This window comes from Numenius arquata, unplaced genomic scaffold, assembly GCF_964106895.1.
Source record: "Numenius arquata unplaced genomic scaffold, bNumArq3.hap1.1 HAP1_SCAFFOLD_1150, whole genome shotgun sequence".
NCBI lineage: Eukaryota > Metazoa > Chordata > Aves > Charadriiformes > Scolopacidae > Numenius > Numenius arquata.
In genome coordinates, this window is record NW_027414819.1 from 14,832 (window position 1) to 30,093 (window position 15,262).

Here is a 15,262-nt window from a genome sequence, read left to right on the forward strand (position 1 = left end):
TTTTACTATTTGCTTATTGTGTGTATTGGAGAAGTGCTGAAGTTTTTGTGAACAGTAGGAGTTTATTTTTGGATTTGTTTATTGACTGTTAGTGGTCTGTGAACATACGTGTGTGCCTCTCGGAGACGTAAGGGGGTGGGAATCTGTGTTGAATTGTTTAGTGTGCTATGTGCGACCTCTCCGAGTGACTGCCCCCGACCTTTGTTGTTGAAAACCAGATTTGAGTTTTGATTTTTTTTGTTGTTGTTGAGTAAATATGAGTGAGAGCCTCTCACCCCCTTCGGGGCGAGAAGTTTTGTCTGATCTTTTGGAAAAACATAATGCGCGCCCTTCAGTACCGGGTAGTGATTGGGCACGAGATAATTGGCATAATCTGCAGAGTGTTTCCGATCGAATCAGCGCCTTACAAAGGGATGCCAGACTTTGCTTTGGAAAAGGGCAATCTATTCTATGCGCCGTTCTGGGTGCTAGTTCAGTTGCTGCCGTAGAAGCTCGGGATCAGCGACGCGGCGCCGAGTCTCAAATTGTATAGTCTCTGCAGACTCTGGTACAATCATCTTTGCAAGGAGGAGTGGAGGAGTTAAAGGGGCAGTGAGATCAAGAGCGAGCTCAGGCGAGTTGTTTGCAGTCCGCCCTTAAAGAACAACTCCTTGCGGACGGGAGCAGAAGAGATCCCTTATACCCCAGCACAGAATTAGGCGAAGCGAAAGCTAAATTGGACGAGGGGAAAGCCCCTCCTTGTTCGCTCCAGGCCTCTTGTCAAAGTGGAGTATGAGTTTGACGATGGTCAAAATGCTGCCCCTCAACTTACCATTAAGGAAATGCCTTACTCCGCTGTGGAATTAGCTAAACTAAAGAAAGAATTTAGCCGTGCTCCCAGGGAGTCAGAGACAGAGTATGTGTGGAGAGTGTCCTCATCGGGTGGAGATCAGGTACTGTTAAGTGAGAAGGAAGCTGAAGGATATTGGGCCCCTGGAATGTTCTTAACTACTGGCCACCACCGGGCTCCCTGGTCCCTAACTCAAAAAGCAGCCTATTGGGCTGGAGGTCTCAGTCCTTCAGAAGGAGGAGACCCCCTTGCTATCTCCGGGTCGGTCGATCAGATAGTGGAAAGTGTGCAAAAAGGGGTTTGCCTGCAAATGATGTCCAACCATGAGCTTAGACTCCAACGAGAATCCCCCGTGATGCTGCCAGTAGACCCCGAATGAACGGCACCGCCGATAAGAGGACTCCCTGGCTCTTTGAAACCAATCGGTACACAGCTGCGAGGAACCATTAGGGCAGCGTGCCGAGGTGAGGCAGCTGCAGCAGAGGAAGGGGAAGAAAGAGCACCCCCCGATCACAGAGATCCAAACCGGAGGGCGTGGACATGGGGAGAAGTTGCCCAAGAATTAATTAACTACGGGTGAAAATATGGTCCTGTTAGTGTCCCCTCTGCCAAACCAGACTCGAAAGGGTTAAGACAGACAGAGCTAGAAACCCCTCCGGCTGCCAGAGCCAGAGAAAAAACAATGGGTCAGTGGCGGGAGGGAGATATCCAAGAGGCGAAATACCTTGTGGACTATGGGATGGCAGAAAGGTACTCCCCGAGATCTGATGGATGGGTTACCAACTGACACGCTAGAAAAACTGGTTAAGGAGTGGCCCGAGAAACCTGTGGCTCCCCAAAATTTAACTTCAAGCTGGACAAAGACGCTGGGCAATTCTACCCCGAGTCTCCGCTGCCCCCCCGCTTTCGATCTCTCCAGCAGGAATCTGCGGGAAACTCACTGCTCCGCTTCTCAACAGCGGGCGGAGGAGCGGAGGGGCCTGGCTACGTATCAGACAGCTCCCTATGAACCAGCGAGGAGATGTTATGATTACCTGTTTTGTAGGACCTAAGAAAATCCCAATTACATTTTTGGTAGATACTGGAGCTCGAATTTCAGCCTTGAGAACTGAGGATGCGTCCCGTAGTGGCATTTCAGTACGGAAGCGAGGGTTGTTGTAGCTGATGCGGTCGGCAATGTACAAGCACAATCATTAGCCACAGTTAACTGGACACTGCCGGGAGAGGAAACAACCGTTTTAACACCAATGGTTGTCGGACCATTCCCACTTAACCTCTTAGGGCTGGGTGTCTTGAAAGATAGAAAGTGGACGGACACAGGGGGAGGGAGCTGGTCTTTTGGTGCAGTGGAGGTGCGACTTTTACAAACCGCACCCCCACTTCCCCCCTTGAAAATAACAAACATCAAACCCCTCGGGGCACGAGAGGGAATAGCCCCACTGTTAGAGGACTTAAGGGAACAAGGAGCTGTCGGTCCTACTCACTCTCCTTTTAATTCCCCGGTACGGCCAGTCCGAAAGCCAAATGGCAAATGGAGATTGACTGTAGATTATCCAAGAGTAAATGCAAATACTGGTCCATTAACAGCTGCAGTGCCAAAACCAGCTGACCTCACAGCTACTACCCAGGAGCGAGCTCACCCTGTTATGGCAACTATCGATGTTAAGGATATGTTTTCAATGGTCCCTCTGCAACCTGAGGACCAGGATCGTTTCGAGGGTACAAGCATTCTCCCGCATTAGCCCACCATGCTTTAGCAAAAGAACTTGAACTGATCCCGCTAGAAGAAGGAGTCAGAATTTACCAATACATCGATGATGTGCTAATAGGAGGAAATCAGACAGAAAAGGCTCAAAAAACACAAAATGACATTATTGTCCATTTGGAGAGCTTAGGACTAAAGATTCCACCTGAAAAGGTTCAAGCCCCCTCCAACGAGGTTAAATTCTTAGGAATCTTGTGGAAAGGAGGAATGACCTGCATTCCTAAAGATACTCTTACCACGCTAGACCAGGGAAAAATGCCCGGATCAAAGAAAGAGTTGCAGCATGTGTTGGGATTGCTCGTGTTTTGGAGAAAACATATCCCAGACTTTTCTATCATTGCCAGACCTTTGTATGACTTACTGAGAACAGGTGTGTCTTGGGACTGGACCCCATTCGTGAAGAAGCTTTGCAGCTTTTAATACATGAAGCAGCGAATCACCAGGCACTTGGCCCTGTATATCCCACGGATCCTGTGCAAATTGAGTGGGGGTTCTCTCAATCAGGATGGTCATTACGCTTTCGGCAAAAAGATCCTGAAGGTCCTCCTCGTCCTATCAGTCTTTCTGTCGGGTCCTTACAGGGCGCACTCACCATGGCCGCACTTCTCGCAGCGAACCGGGAGGTTTTCGGGGTTCAGGGCTCGGCCGGAGCAGACGCAGCAGGACTGTTCCTTGCCCGACACCGCCGCTGGGGGGGGATGCAATTAATGACAGGGGGGTAACTAATTAAAGGAGGGGAGGGGTTCATTAATTTAGGGGGAGCAGTTCTTACTGGGCCTGATGTCCCTTTACTTGAAGGGACTATTTTTACCTTAAAATTCTGGCAGGTGGCAACAGACCAAAGGAGAGGAGTAGGAGAGAAGGACGGGAGAAGCCGGGTGAAGGGTCCCTCTCGACTCCTGGTTTGACCAATGGAGGTGACACAATCATAGAACCATGGGATTGTCGGGGTCGGAAGGGACCTGTGGGATCATCTGCTCCAACCATGAACCCAACGCTGATAAAAGCCATCACTGACCCATGTCTCTAAGCACCATCTCAACCGGGCTTTTGAATCCCTCCAGGGATGGTGCCTCCACGCCATCCCTGGGCAGCCCATTCCAAGGCTTCATAACACTTTCCATGGAAAAAATGTTCCCAATATCCAATCTGAACCTCCCCTGGTGCAACTTGAGGCCGTCTCCTCTCGTCCCATCGCCTGTTCCTTGGGAGAAGAGACCGACACACCCCCCCCTGGCTACACCCGCCTTTCAGGGAGTTGGAGCGAGCGAGAAGGTCTCCCCTCAGCCTCCTCTTCTCCAGACTGAATACCCACAGCTCCTTCGGCTGTTCCTCAGAAGGTCTCCAGACCCCTCACCAGCTCCGTTGCCCTTCTCTGGACCCGCTCCAGCACCTCAAGGTCTTTTTTTGTGGTGAGGGGCCCAAAACCGGACACAGCCCTTGAGGTGGGACCTCCCCAGTGTCCAGTACAGGGGGACGGTCACCTCCCGAGTCCTACTCACCACGCTGTTCCTGACACAGGCTGTTGGCCTCCTTGGCCACCTGGGCACGCTGCTGGCTCATGTTCAGCCCACAGTCGACCAACACCCCCAGGTCCTTTTCCTTGGGGCAGCTCCAGCCGCTCTGCCCCAGCCTGGAGCATCCATGGGATTGGTGTGACCCAAGGGCAGGACCCGGCACTTGGCCTTGTGGAACCTCATCCCATTGGCCTCGGCCCATCGATCCAGTCTGTCCAGATCCCTCTGCAAAGCCTTCCTGCCCTCCAGCAGATCAACATCCCACCCAGCTTGGTGTCGTCTCTGAAGTGCTTGAGGGAGCACTCAATCCCCTCCTGCAGATCATCGATGAAGATGTTGAAGAGAACCGGCCCCAGCACCCAGCCCCGGGGGACACCACTGGTGTTTCTAGATCTTTCAGGAAGTTCAGAGTGACACTCACAGGGAATGGACCGCAGCAAATCATGGCTCCCAGCTCAGACCCTGGGCAGGAACACCCCGGTGGCAGGTCCTGCGTGTCCTACAGATGAAACCTCGAGAGCTCCCTGTGCTGAATGTATCTAAAGGCAGCGGCATGATGTACGAAAGGATTCCTGAAAACCAGATTCATCAAAAGCGACTTCTGTAAGTCCCTGGGCAAAACTGCCCATGGTATCACCACATTATGGAATCACAGAATCACATGGGGTTGCAAGGGAACTCTGGAGATCATCTCCTCCAACCCCCTGCCAGAGCAGGTCCACCCAGAGCAGGTCCCAGAGGAAGGTGTCCAGGTGGGGTTTGAATGTCTCCAGAGAAGGAGACTCCACCACCTCCCTGGGCAGCCTGTTCCAGGGCTCTGCCACCCTCACAGCAAAGAAGTTTCTCCTTGTGTTTAGGTGGAACTTCTTATATTCAAGTTTGTGCCCGTTTCCTCTTGTCCTGTCCCTGGGCACCACTGAAAAAAGACCGGCCCCGTCCTCCCGACACCCACCCTTTAAGTATTTATAGGCGTTGATCAGATCCCCCCTCAGTCTTCTCTTCTCCAGACTAAAAAGACCCAAGTCCCTCAGCCTTTCCTCATCAGAGAGGTGCTCCAGGCCCCTCATCATCTTGCTCCTGCATCCCCTGCTTGCCTTCCTCTGCCCGGGGACTGCCTCAGAGATTCCCCGATCCATGAGGTGCCGAGGTTAAATTTGTTCTTTGCCTTTAATCTGTGTTTTTGTGGTTGTTCCTGCGTCCTGCCTGCATCGGCTCACACAATTATTATTTTTAGTGCTTGGGTTGTGCATCGTTTTGACCTTGGGAAAGAGGATGGAACTCGGCTTTGTTGTGCTACATCAAGATAAAGGCTGTTAATGAAAATATAATTACTGCAGGAGCGGTAATGTACTAGATTGGAGTTGGGTAGCTATCCTATTTTTTGAGCTTGCTGCTTTTGAGGTAGAAAAACTGTAAAGTTTAAATGTTTAAAGAAGTGCTAATAACTTCTACAGATTTACGCAACGACCGTTTAAATACCCTGAACTCAAGAAAATGGAGTAGAAAGCAAAAGCCGGAAGAGACACGTGTAAGAACAGAGAAATATAAAACCTTAAATCTTTTTGAGTTGCCTGAATCCCGGTTGACATCATTTGGAAATACTTCTTTCTAGGTTTGTCCAAAGCCTTTGCATTGAACCCACCAGCCTGCATCTGCCTTCCACTCTGCTTCTATCTACTTCTTGTCTAAATCTTACATGAGAGATGGGCAAAAGTCAATTCCTCTTTCTCTTCTAATGCTTTTGTTATCGGGGGGCGGGGGGAGGGTTGGTGTCTAAGCCCAGCTGTAACCCATACGGAATTATTTTCCCTACGGCTATTTGTGTGATCCTCTGAAAGAAACCTTACTAGTCTGACACACTGAATTCTAATTAATTTCTGCAGCAAGTTACTCTGTCTTCTTGAATGATAACACTTGGTCTAACAACCTTTTACATACGTTTAAATGTGTTGTTTTTTTTTCCGTTACTGCATTTTTGGTCTTTCTGTGAACGGTCCATGAGGAAGGAGTAGGTCTGTCACCAAGAACATCAATTGCCATGTGAGCAAAACACTGATTTTATGTGGGATCTCTTTGATGATGTTTCTATGAGACATAAGGATTGTGTACAAAGTGTGATCTCTAAAGAAATAAAACAAGCCCCGAACCGTCTGTCTTATTATTTTAGCTTTTGGCTTTTCCATGCCGCTGTTTCCTCCTTTTTAAATGATCTAAGAAGTTGGGAAAAGAAGGGAGATCGGGCTTTTTCTTTTTTTTTAGAGCTGCAGAATGGCTGAAATGGAGGTACTTCCGGCAGAATTATTTTTAGGGTGTTCTTTTTTGCTGCTTTTACAACCTGATAAAAATATGCCTGGTCTGTCCCGGAAAACCAAGAAAACTTATTAAAAAAGCCAGCTGGAAAGTTGCTCTTTTGTGAGCTTCAGCTGAACTTTTGGATGCTGCAGAAGTCTGTGTTAAAGAATGAACTTCTGTCTTGTTTTCTTTTTCACATGAAGTAGTAAAAATTTAGGTCTCAAGACCTCTTTCCCTTTCCCGTCACCTCCTCCCAAAATCTCATACAACATGATTTCTGTTTGGTTTTTGCTCTAATTAAACACGAGGGTCTTAGGAAGCTGCGTAAACCTTGTCACTAAGCGTTCCTAGGGAGATAAAGCTTTAAGTGCTTTAATTTGTGTGGTTTAATACTGTCTCTCTGTCTTCCAGCACCGAGCCCTTGGATGCGTTCGCCCATGGAGACGCCTTCCAGTGAGTCCAGTAAACGATGTCGTCTTTACCGGTCCATCAGACGGTGTCCGGCTTCTTCCTGGGGACACCCGAGAGTCTTCCCGCGGAGGTGAGATCTCTGGGTGGAAAAGAGAATTGATCATAGAATCACTCAGGTTGGAAGGGACCTTCAAGGTCATCTAGTCCAACCATCAACCTAACTCTGACAAAAAAAACCACCACTAAACCATGTCCCCCAGCACCATGTCAACCCGTCTTTTGAACACCTCCAGGGATGGTGCCTCAGCCCCTTCCCTGGGCAGCCCATTCCAAGGCTTGATAACCCTTTCAGTGTCAAAATTTTTCCTAATGTCCAGTCTGAACCTCCCCTGGGGCAACTTGAGGCCGTTTCCTCTTGTCCCATCGCCTGTGACTTGGGAGCAGAGACCGAACCCCCCCGGCTACACCCGCCTTTCAGGGAGCTGTAGAGAGCGAGAAGGTCTCCCCTCAGCCTCCTTTTCTCCAGGCTGAACGCCCCCAGCTCCCTCAGCCGCTCCTCACAGGACTTGTTCTCCAGACCCCTCACCAGCTCCGTTGCCCTTCTCTGGACCCGCTCCAGCCCCTCAATGTCTTTTTTGTGGTAGGGGACCCAAAACCGGACACAGCCCTCGAGGTGGGGCCTCACCAGTGCCGATCTCAGAAGAATTTGGGCAAGGCAAGGAAGGAAAACATTCTGTTTCTCTGGGGCGATGGGAGCATCGGGGTGACATCCGAGGCATCCTTCTTGTGGGCAGCGACAGGCCAGCCCTGGTCTCTGCGGTTCAGTGTCACCATCTGCAGTGACTTCACCGAGTGCCAGCATGGAGCTTGGTGTGAAGAGGTTCTACCTCGGGTACAGAAGCAGCAGAGGACATGTTTTTCCACTGAAAACATCTTGCTGAACCTGAAATCAATTAGGAACGTGGGGCATTTTTTTGGTTTGTTCTGTCTATAGCCCGGGATAAAAAATTTGTGGACGTTTAGAAAGCTGTTATTTTGGTGTGAATAATTATCCAAAGCTCTTTATCTACCTCCCAGCGCCACTGAGAATTGTTCTTACGCATAATGTTTTCTGGTTGCAGGGAAACTTGGAGCCCTTATGTGATAACGGGGAAGTTGAATTATTCCTTCAATCTTTGTTTTGTAAAACAAAACCGAATCGGGTTTTTTCATGTAACAAACCTACAGCTTCTCAAAACACTGCAATCTGTGGTTGTACAGCCGCAGGTTTAAAGCCAAAGAATCTCAGTTTAGAATTGTAGTTACATAAATTTGGAGAGGAATGCTTCAGTAATTGAGTTTCAGTGTATGAATTCTTAAGTAATACTTCGGAAAGTGAATTTGTGAGTTTACCCCATCCTAAAGAACCCAAAGCTGACAAATTAAAACCGAGCAAGCTGCAGGAGAACAGAATCTGGTGCCCTTCCTTCATAGCTAAAATAAACTTTCATCTTTTTCTTTTGTAAGCTGATGACATGCAATCGCCTTCACTCCTCATTTCTGTGGGTCTTACAGGAAAGTCGTTTATGGCCCTGAACTCCAGCTTATCTATTTTGTGGCAATTTGTACACATGTAATTCTGGGTCAAAGTTGCTGTTTAACTGAATTAGCTTTTCCCACACCTAGTGAGTTTGATAACTTTTCTAGACTGAGATTCTGACTCTTCTTGATTAGGAAATGAAAGCTGAAACAAGACATACTGTATAGTCTCACAGGAGTCCTTTAGAGCCTCCGGGATCGTGAGGGCTTCATTGAACATGACGAATCAGAATTAGGTCTTTCTTGATAAGCTCCGCCAGAATACTTGGAGTAGATTGCTTCTTGATGCCCTCCCGACCCCAGGAACATTACCTTTGTATATTAAAACATTCTGAAAAACAAGGCACACGGGATACATATGTCACAGACTTTATTAAAACTATCCGTAACGGCTCTTCTCTGGACCGGTCTCCGAGGAGCTGATTGGGAACCTCCCTCTTACAAGTCCCTTACAAGCACAGGGAACTGTTGTCTTCCTGGGGGTGTTGGTGGACAGCCGGCTGAACATGAGCCAGAAGTGTGCCCAGGTGGCCAAGAAGGCCAACGGCATCCTGGCCTGTCTCAGGAACAGCGTGGCCAGCAGGAGCAGGGCAGCGATGGTGCCTCTGTCCTGGGCACTGGTGAGGCCTCACCTCGAGGGCTGTGTTCAGTTCTGGGCCCCTCACTCCAGGAAGGACATTGAGCTGCTGGAGCGTGGCCAGAGGAGAGCCACCAAGCTGGTGAGGGGTCTGGAGAACAAGTCACACGAGGAGAGGCTGAGGGAACTGGGCATGTTTAGTTTGGAGAAGAGGAGGCTGAGGGGAGACCTCATTGATCTCTACAGCTCCCTGAAAGGAGGGTGTAGAGAGGTGGGTGTTGGCCTCTTCTCCCAAGGGAATAATGACAGGAGCAGAGGAGATGGTCTGAAGTTGGTGGCAGGCCCCCCCCCCAGGCCCCCCGCCAAGACACTCGGAACCCCCCCAGTCCTCCTACAGCCCCCCCAGCCCCCCCAGGGTTAAACAGGGTAGAGTTTTGAGAACCAAGGACACAAATCCTTTGTTATGGGTACACCGGCGATAGAAGTCCTGCGGCGAGCGGGCTTTGAGGCATCTTATCGATCTGTCGGGCTCTTACATCCACCCCGTGGCTCGAAGGTCCCCGAGGAGTTCTTCAGGACCCGTGGTGGGTGAGGAGGGGGGAGGGAAAGAGGGAGAATTAGGCAGGAGTTTACACAATATTTAGGGGCAAAGAAACAGGTTCTGGGACGGCCCGTACACACTTCACGCCGTTAGGGGAGACAGTAGGTACAAACTCCGTATTTTGTACCGCACTTTGAATCCATCGTATTATACACGGTAAGAAGAAAAGCATTGCAGTTCCACACAGCAAGTAGAACAGAATTCGTTTGACCCATGGACCTCCTAGAAGCCAGGAAAAGGGATCAATTTCCCGGTCTTTCCAGGTTTGGACAGGGACGTGGGCTAACTTTCTTATCCCAGAGGTTATTTGTTTGACAATCTGGCCGTTATCATCAATTTTTAAGCAACAATTTGAGTCATTCAATTTACCACAAACACCTCCTCCTTCAGCCAGCAGGTGGTCGAGAACCACGTGGTGTTGCAAAATTGGGGTTTGCATTTGCGTGGCCTGGCCCCCCAACAGATCTGGGGCGCGAGCAGTTTCGTTAGTAACGATTCCTAAAACAGCTTGAAGGTGAATTATGCGGTTTAGGTTATAGATGGGTTCTCGAGCACCGCTAATTAACTCAGTAGGATTCCAGGTGGCTGGCCCGTGATGTTCAATGGTTTGTTGCAGGGGACCAGCCATCTTTTCCCCATTTTTGGCTACTTCCAGGTGTCAGACTGGTGTCAATAGATCGCTTATTCCGTGTGAGATCATCGTACAGCTTAACACTTAGATCATTACCACCGCTTTCGGGAAGGAGGACAAACAAAGGGTGGATTCCTCCAACGTAACCTGTTCCTGTCCAATTTGCTGGTGGCATTTCGTGTGCATGGTGTCCACAGATCCAATAGTGGCCTTGCGGTGCTCTGGTGCCATTTTCAAATAGACCAGTGGGAGTCTAGGGCACCTGAAAAATAGGTCGAATTACTCAATCCTAAAGGGGTATGGAATGCCAAATTTTGCCATGGACTGGAATGGTGGGCTCTATCTATAACACTGCAACACCAAGCACCCGTGCTATTCCTCCAGTTACAACTTATGTTTTTTTCTGGTGTATACCAACAGTCTGTGTGGACAGTTATATTTACCGGAGACCAGAAGCCAGAAAACAGCTTCACGTGCCCCGATTCATTCACCCAAACCTATCGAGGACCTTTGGCAGTGAAGTTAAATTGCTTTCGGATACCACAAAAAGATCATTAGGGGGAGACGCGTGATTCCCACGTGTGAAGGTCCAATTACAAGTGCTGATCCCTACAAAGGTACCACCTGGTTGAGTGCGGCTCAGACAGTATTGGCCTCGAGCTGGGTATCGGATTGGCCAAGGAGATGGTGAGCTTTCTTCTTCCCAACAGATGTCCCTTTTTTCTTCGCTGTAATTGCTCACTAGCCATTAGGGGAAACAGGGACCGAGGTCCACGGCCAGGTCGCTGAACCAAGTGGTCCTCCGCACACCCAACAATTAGTGAGGTTGAATGCCCGGGCTACAGAGGTCCCTAACGTCACAAACTCATTTTTCTATTCAGTAACATCTATGAGACTACAGCTTCCCCAAGAGCTAAGGGTAAAGAGTTGCCCAAAACAGTTTCTGTGATGATACACAATACATCCTAAAAGCATAAGCGAAACAAAGCAATTGTACCAATACGATGCAAAGGATTAAAGCATTAAAGCCTACATATATCTTCAGTACAGCTTGCAGTAGAGTCTTTGGTTTTTGGTGGACTGTTCCTGGAAAGACAAGATGAAAGAAAAGCCATCCTCGGTTCAAAACGGGAAGCGGGATTACAGATACTAAAAAGATGGGACGGTCCATCTAGTATTAATTTTGTATTCTTTGTCTAGGGCATCTTTTGCAATCCAGGTATATTTGTTAAGGGGTGTACCCAATGCTAGGGGAACTGCTCCTATCGTAGGTAGTTCCACCAGGACTGGTTGTCCAGGGTAATGCGAGGGTTTACTGGGGTGGTCTGGGCCAGGAGCTGTTGGGACTATGGTAGGAGCTTGTGGGCTAAAGGCTGTAATTTTGGGGCATCCATTCACCCCCCACCGGCTGTTACCGTGGGCAACAGCTTCCGAAAGGCTGTTTGTCCCACTCTGATTCATGGGGTTTGAGGAGGCCATTAGTACGTTCCACTGTTCCATTAGCCTGAGGATAGTACGGAGTGTGAAATACCCATTGAATTCCTTTCTCTTTGGCCCAGTCCTGAACAATTTTAGCTGTAAAGTGAGAGCCATTGTCCGACTGAATTGCCTGAGGCTTAGGAAGGGTACTAAGCCACAGTTGCAAGGCTTTAACAGCGTTCTCTCCTGTGGCACGGGGAAAAGCCTCGGCTTGCACTAGGCCTGATGTTATTTCTACCCCTACTCGTACATAATATTTTCCATTAGATCTTGGGAATGGACCCATGTGATCTATTTGCCAGGCACCCCACAGTCCTTCACCCGTTCGAATACGTAGTGGGTCTTCCCTAAGAGGATGTTTTCCTAATGGCGCGCGGCATCGGCCACGAGCTGGAATACAAGTCTGACAATTTCCTCGGGTGACTGGCCAACCTCTTGTTTGAGCTTCTCCATGCAGATCTTTTGCCCCAGTGTGCCCCCTTTTCACATGTAACCATTCCAAAAGTCGTTCCCAATTCTCCCCTATTGGTTCATTTTGCGAGGGGGCAAGTCGGGCCATCTCATCGGCTTCATTGTTCCATCGGCTAGCCGGAGTTTCGTGGGTCTGGTGGGAGGCAATCCATGCCACTGCAAAGCTCCCTTGTTTAGCAATTGCTGGAATATCTTGCCACTTTTCCTTTAACTTCCCCCCCGTTCTGTTCCCAGAATGGGAGCCACTCAGTGCACCCTTAAAAGACAGCGAAAGAATCAGTGTAGATATAGGCAGGAGAGGTAGATTGATCCTCGTGCTGAAAGACATTGCACACAGCCAATAATTCTCCTACTTGAGCACTGCCTTATCCTTCAGGGACTATTTTTGTGTCCAGTTTTGGGCCCCTTACAACAAAAGAGACATTGAGGGGCCGGAGCAGGTCCAGAGAAGGGCAACGGAGCTGGTGAGGGGTCTGGAGAACAAGTCTTGTGAGGAGCGGCTGAGGGAGCTGGGGGCGTTCAGCCTGGAGAAAAGGAGGCTGAGGGGAGACCTTCTCGCTCTCTACAACTCCCTGAAAGGATGGTGTAGCCGGGGGGGGGTCGGTCTCTTCTCCCAAGTCACAGGCGATGGGACAAGAGGAAACGGCCTCAAGTTGCCCCAGGGGAGGTTCAGACTGGACATTAGGAAAAATTTTGACACTGAAAGGGTTATCAAGCCTTGGAATGGGCTGCCCAGGGAAGGGGCTGAGGCACCATCCCTGGAGGTGTTCAAAAGACGGGTTGACATGGTGCTGGGGGACATGGTTTAGTGATGTTTTTTTTTGTCAGAGTTAGGTTGATGGTTGGACTAGATGACCTTGAAGGTCCCTTCCAACCTGAGTGATTCTATGATCAATTCTCTTTTCCACCCAGAGATCTCACCTCCGCGGGAAGACTCTCGGGTGTCCCCAGGAAGAAGCCGGACACCGTCTGATGGACCGGTAAAGACGACGTCGTTTACTGGACTCACTGGAAGGCGTCTCCATGGGCGAACGCATCCAAGGGCTCGGTGCTGGAAGACAGAGAGACAGTATTAAACCACACAAATTAAAGCACTTAAAGCTTTATCTCCCTAGGAACGCTTAGTGACAAGGTTTACGCAGCTTCCTAAGACCCTCGTGTTTAATTAGAGCAAAAACCAAACAGAAATCATGTTGTATGAGATTTTGGGAGGAGGTGACGGGAAAGGGAAAGAGGTCTTGAGACCTAAATTTTTACTACTTCATGTGAAAAAGAAAACAAGACAGAAGTTCATTCTTTAACACAGACTTCTGCAGCATCCAAAAGTTCAGCTGAAGCTCACAAAAGAGCAACTTTCCAGCTGGCTTTTTTAATAAGTTTTCTTGGTTTTCCGGGACAGACCAGGCATATTTTTATCAGGTTGTAAAAGCAGCAAAAAAGAACACCCTAAAAATAATTCTGCCGGAAGTACCTCCATTTCAGCCATTCTGCAGCTCTAAAAAAAAAGAAAAAGCCCGATCTCCCTTCTTTTCCCAACTTCTTAGATCATTTAAAAAGGAGGAAACAGCGGCATGGAAAAGCCAAAAGCTAAAATAATAAGACAGACGGTTCGGGGCTTGTTTTATTTCTTTAGAGATCACACTTTGTACACAATCCTTATGTCTCATAGAAACGTCATCAAAGAGATCCCACATAAAATCAGTGTTTTGCTCACATGGCAATTGATGTTCTTGGTGACAGACCTACTCCTTCCTCATGGACCGTTCACAGAAAGACCAAAAATGCAGTAACGGAAAAAAAACCAACACATTTAAACGTATGTAAAAGGTTGTTAGACCAAGTGTTATCATTCAAGAAGACAGAGTAACTTGCTGCAGAAATTAATTAGAATTCAGTGTGTCAGACTAGTAAGGTTTCTTTCAGAGGATCACACAAATAGCCATAGGGAAAATAATTCCGTATGGGTTACAGCTGGGCTTAGACACCAACCCTTCCCCCGCCCCCCGATAACAAAAGCATTAGAAGAGAAAGAGGAATTGACTTTTGCCCATCTCTCATGTAAGATTTAGACAAGAAGTAGATAGAAGCAGAGTGGAAGGCAGATGCAGGCTGGTGGGTTCAATGCAAAGGCTTTGGACAAACCTAGAAAGAAGTATTTCCAAATGATGTCAACCGGGATTCAGGCAACTCAAAAAGATTTAAGGTTTTATATTTCTCTGTTCTTACACGTGTCTCTTCCGGCTTTTGCTTTCTACTCCATTTTCTTGAGTTCAGGGTATTTAAACGGTCGTTGCGTAAATCTGTAGAAGTTATTAGCACTTCTTTAAACATTTAAACTTTACAGTTTTTCTACCTCAAAAGCAGCAAGCTCAAAAAATAGGATAGCTACCCAACTCCAATCTAGTACATTACCGCTCCTGCAGTAATTATATTTTCATTAACAGCCTTTATCTTGATGTAGCACAACAAAGCCGAGTTCCATCCTCTTTCCCAAGGTCAAAACGATGCACAACCCAAGCACTAAAAATAATAATTGTGTGAGCCGATGCAGGCAGGACGCAGGAACAACCACAAAAACACAGATTAAAGGCAAAGAACAAATTTAACCTCGGCACCTCATGGATCGGGGAATCTCTGAGGCAGTCCCCGGGCAGAGGAAGGCAAGCAGGGGATGCAGGAGCAAGATGATGAGGGGCCTGGAGCACCTCTCTGATGAGGAAAGGCTGAGGGACTTGGGTCTTTTTAGTCTGGAGAAGAGAAGACTGAGGGGGGATCTGATCAACGCCTATAAATACTTAAAGGGTGGGTGTCGGGAGGACGGGGCCGGTCTTTTTTCAGTGGTGCCCAGGGACAGGACAAGAGGAAACGGGCACAAACTTGAATATAAGAAGTTCCACCTAAACACAAGGAGAAACTTCTTTGCTGTGAGGGTGGCAGAGCCCTGGAACAGGCTGCCCAGGGAGGTGGTGGAGTCTCCTTCTCTGGAGACATTCAAACCCCACCTGGACACCTTCCTCTGGGACCTGCTCTGGGTGGACCTGCTCTGGCAGGGGGTTGGAGGAGATGATCTCCAGAGTTCCCTTGCAACCCCATGTGATTCTGTGATTCCAT

General features: G+C 48.6%; 1 pseudogene; it reads left to right on the plus strand.

Moving 5' to 3' along the window:
• The first annotated feature begins 256 nt into the window (after positions 1-256).
• LOC141478225 (uncharacterized) lies at positions 257-1,881 on the plus strand (annotated as a pseudogene).
• Positions 1,882-15,262: the final 13,381 nt, after the last annotated feature.